Here is a 5,234-nt window from a genome sequence, read left to right as displayed (position 1 = left end):
TTCAGTTGGCCACGAGCTATCTGTACTGCTTAATCTCTATTTCTAATGGACGAATTGGTTGAATAGTCCCCCCCACTTTCAACCGGTTTATTTTCAACCGGTTTATTTTCAACCGGTTTTTCTTCGTCCCACCTCCCACCAGCCCCTCCCACCGGTTTTTCTCTTTTCTCGTCTGACCGGCAATACCCAACGTATTTATGGTAATCAATCATAATTAATCCACGTATAGTAATAAATCAATCCAGGTATGGTAAGGTCATAACTCAGGAAATTTTGAATATGGCAATTATATGGTAATAAATTTAAATTACCCCAAAGGCTACCAATCCAGATATGGTAAGGCCATAACTCGGGAAATATCGAATATGGTAATAAATTTAAATTACCACCAGGTATGGTAAGGCTATCCACGTATAGTAATAAATCATATAGTAATAAATCATAATTAATCCACGTATAGTAATAAATCAATCCAGGTATGGTAAGGTCATAACTCAGGAAATTTTGAATATGGTAATAAATTTAAATTACCCCAAAGGCTATCAATCCAGGTATGGTAAGGCCATAACTCGGGAAATATCGAATATGGTAATAAATTTAAATTACCACTAGGTATGGTAAGGCTATCCACGTATAGTAATAAATCATATAGTAATAAATCATAATTAATCCACGTATAGTAATAAATCAATCCAGGTATGATAAGGTCATAACTCAGAAAATTTTGAATATGGTAATTATATGGTAATAAATTTAAATTACCCCAAAGGCTATCAATCCAGGTATGGTAAGGCCATAACTCGGGGAATATCGAATATGGTAATAAATTTAAATTACCACCAGGTATGGTAAGGCTATCGATCCAGGTATGGCACGCCCTCACCTGATCACCTATCACAATCTCCAGCCCCACGCATGCACCAAAGAACCCACCCGGCACCAAACGCAGCTCCTCTCGACCCCCTCGATTAAACGCCGCCACCGTCGTGCGATCTTCCTGACACAGACGCCGTCGCCGCCTCCTTCCCACCTACGGCGTCCCCCACGTCCATGGTGACGGCGCTCGCGTCCTACACTGACCCTCCGCCTCATATAGGTTGGTCGTTGATGGAGTGGGATGTGCCGCTGCGGTTTGGGGAGGCGCAATCACGACCTGGTTGGGATCTCAGTGTGGACTCGTTCTCTACGATGAAGGATGGCGCTGCCTCCCTGGCAAATGGGATCGAAGGAAGGGGCTCTACGTCGTGAATGTCGGCGAGGCAGCGGCCGAAGGCGAGCCCGACGGTGAGCACGAGTGTTTGTCCCATGAAATAGGCGGCCACGGAGGGCGGATCTGAGGCCACCCCAATCGCCGGTGGCCCTTCCTCCCATCGCTCATCGCCTCCATTCTCTCTCTCCTCTAAATCTTTGTCGCCCCTGCCTGATTCTGGCCAACGCCATCCGGCTCTCGCATCGACCACCACCAGCACGGCTGCGGACGAGGCGCAACCGCAGCCGCCGTCGCCGCCATCCTCATCCACCTCCTCCACCATCCTTCCCAGCCGTCGTCGGGGGCACCCGCCATCTGCGCTCTAGTCCACCCGCTCCCTCCTATCCCCTCCCCCTGCCTGCCAGCCCCGTGATCCATCGCACAGATGGCAGGTACTACAGCGACCTCCTCCCCAGCGGATCCGGCCTCCTCCGATGGAGATCCATCCTGGGCACCGCCTTATTCTCATGCGTGCACGTTTATATCAACGTCTCATTCCACCTCACCTCACCTGAGCCTTTACCTTCCCACCTCTGCTTCAGATCCACATCACTTTGCAAGGTATGTGCTTGATTGTTCCGAACTGGATCGATGGATTATGCAAGGTACTTTGGGTGTCGTCATTGACGGCAATTGTCACGCCATGCTACCATCGGAGGGGTCCCTCATCGATGATTAGGGTCTTCCGAACTGCACGAGCTCCATTGAGAAGGATGTTTTTAATTCTGGTTTTGCCTACATGCTTTCTTTGCCTATATCTACTTAGCTAATGTCTTCTTATAGATAGTAGCTGCTGAAGTGGTGATCAAAGTTGTTCACTATAAGGAAACAACCATGATAACAAAAGTGTATATTCCCTGACCTTTGACCTGAAGTACTTTTTCATTAGAAATTTGCAACAGCCAGGCATTGAAATTAGCAATAGCTTCGTACGTACTGAACTAATTTGCAGCAACACGTACTGAACTAAGTTAGGTTATGCTCATCGTTCCAACATGCTTAGTGATAACCACCTAGCAAGCTGATCAAACATGAAAAAATTGAAGTGCTACTGCTAATCGTACTATTCTGAATGTGAAAATCTATTTAATTGGCTCTTCTCTAATTGTACACTTGCATAAATCTCAGATCTTGCAAATTACAGTATAACCATAAAAGTCATGCTTTGACTCCTATAGGGCCTTTTGCACTTTAATATGACTAATAATTTGCCTTAATATCACAGATTGTATTACTACCTTTCTAAGTGAATGACATTCAAGAAGGTCATTAAATAAAACCAAGAAATCCTTCTGGTATTGGAGTGTAGGAAAGTTGAGACTATAAAACCAAAAGGTTATATTTACGTTTATTAGAGAAGGTTCTTTACTTTTTATAGGAAAACACAAAATGTTGCGATGTAGAGTCTAGGTGGTGGGCCTCCTTGATCCACTTGGTGGATGAGGGCGACTCCGGTCCTGGCACCCATAGTGCCAGTGATCCAAAAATCATAGGGCCTGGATATAGCTCTAGCAGACGTATGCGGCTTGCGCATCGAGCTTGGTCGTCTCGAGCATGGAGATAGGCGAGTTGTAGACCAAGAGCTGGTACAGAGATAGGCGAGTTGTAGACAAGAGCTGGTGGGCAGCAAGAAATGCATGCACACCAAAGAACAAATCTGAGTCACATGCCTACTTCTATTGGTTTTTACAAAGAGCGGCTAGCTTAGATTTTAGACCAGTCGGTCACTGTCGAGGTCGCCAAGGTGATCTTACAGCACCGCCGTGGGGATTTATCATGATTTTATGTAGGCAAGCCGCAAGCGGTGGTGGTGATTGGCTGGGTGGTGTCGCTGCCTTGGGAAGAGACGAAGTGATGGTAAAAGTAAGCAGGATCCGATGATTCTTCCGTGGGGATAGCCAAAGTCAAGATGTCGACTACAGACTCGTCGCAGACTTGCAGTGAACCTGGATGCGGCAAGCCTGATTTGTGGATCGATGGCGGGTCTTGACTTTGTTAGGCCGGGATTGGATGGTTGCGGAGGATGGTGTGCTTGATTGGATTCCCATGGAAGAATGTGGCCTCCTCGTGGATCTGATCATGCCCATCCTAGAGAACATTGTGTCCCTAGCTCCCTCGAGGAGCAAGGACAGTGCAAGCGGCAGCAGGGGGTAGGGGTAGATGTGGGGAGGGATGTCGGCGGCTGCTCGAGGTCATCATGATGAAACCCTTGACGTCCCATCTTTATCAATGGAAGTGGAAGAGCACGAAGTCGAGATTGGATAGGAGTTTGAGTTCTTTTGAGCACGAAGTCGATTCTAAAAGGGATAGGCACTTTTCAACAGAAGTGCATGACGGACCAAAAATATGACCTCATTTTATTTGTTTGATAGATATCGTATTATTCGTTGTTGTTCGTTCGGTGAAATTTCCTAATATTTGATTCTTGTGTTTCTAATTAGAGCACCCCATAATCACCTAATATGAGGGGATGATAAATGAAAGATACTGATTATAAATTTTAAAGAGCCCGTGGCAACGCACGGGCGTTATACTAGTCAGTTTTGCACCAGCGGACGACCCCTTTGTTAAACATCTGTCCTGCCTGCACGATAAATGTGCAGTGTCCACTTGAGAATCTGATCGGTAGCTCGTGCACCAGCGGACGACCCCTTTGTTATCACGAGGGAAAGGTCAGAACGCCTCCACGTTGTACAGTAGAGCAGTCACACTGGATTCTCGTGTGTATTTCACTGCTGGGCCACCTACCTCCTCGTATTTATTAATTATATCACTGCCCCGTCGCAAAATCTCCTAACGTAAGAACACAGGGTCTTTTAGGTCATCTATATGAGATCTTCCACACAGGTTATCAGAGGGCTCCCCTTTTAAACAGCCTAAATTTCTTCTCGCTAAGCAGTATGGGACAAAACAAATTGGTATGCAGCGGCTCTGACGAAGTAAAAAAATCTATATCTCAACGAACCGATAATACAACAGCCCCGTGGATCGAACTGGCAACCTCTGCATAACTCGTAAATCAATTTGCCACCAAGCTGTACCCTGCTAATATGGTTGACTATAGGAAGTAGAGTTATATATTGCGTGCATGTAGTGAGGCGTGGTGCAAGACCTGACGGAAGGCGACTTTCAGAATGCCTAATCGGAGGCACTCTCTGTGATTGCCTAGGAAACTAGGGACATTTGAAGGCACTTTTCAGGAATGCCTCTAAGGAACACAATCTAAGGCATTTTTCAAGACGCCTTGTAGAAAATGCCTTTAATACTTAACTGTGTTGTAGTGGGATCCCAGCCCGCCGAACTGAACTTCCTCTACAGGTTCGCCGCTGGCAACGGCGGTTCCTGTCGGGACAAGCCCGGCCGGCCGGCAGATCGCACGGCGCCATCACACGCGCGCACGACCGACGACGTACACGCGCACGCTCACGTGGTTGGCCGGTCAGCTAGCACCTAGCAGCGCTTCGGTGCGCGCGGTTGCGGCTCGGTTGCTGTACGTGTGCCGCGTGATCGCCGGCGCCGTACGTATGTTTACACCTACACACGGCTCCAACTGGCCGTTTACTAATCCGGTTTCCCGGGGTTTGCTTCTGGCTCATGTAAACGGGTGGTACTAGAAGTGTTAAATATTGACTTGGGAGTTCTGGCGCTGTGAGAAGGAACAGTCGTCCTATGTTGTGTTGACCTCGGCAGCCAAACTAAAAAGATGTGAGTGAATGAATGAGTCGCTTCGAGGAAGTGGTTGCTTCTCGTCGATGCAAGCCATACGAGCTCCGTTGAAGATGCACCAATTTCTCTCCTTCCATGGATTCCACCACATCGTTTGTGATGCCTGCGAAAGCATGTCATTCTATGTTCCACCACTCCACAAGGAATCATGCATGCATGGTGACCTATGGAATGAGTTCTCCTGTCGCTGGCACTTGTACGACTCCATCAAGGAATGGTGGGCGAGTTTGAGCGCCGAGGGCACCGCCAACCGAAAAAG

The sequence above is a fragment of the Triticum dicoccoides genome, chromosome 6A (genome assembly GCF_002162155.2).
Source record: "Triticum dicoccoides isolate Atlit2015 ecotype Zavitan chromosome 6A, WEW_v2.0, whole genome shotgun sequence".
Lineage (NCBI taxonomy): Eukaryota > Viridiplantae > Streptophyta > Magnoliopsida > Poales > Poaceae > Triticum > Triticum dicoccoides.
The sequence above is the reverse complement of the archived record's forward strand: the minus strand, read 5'-3'. Positions refer to the sequence as shown.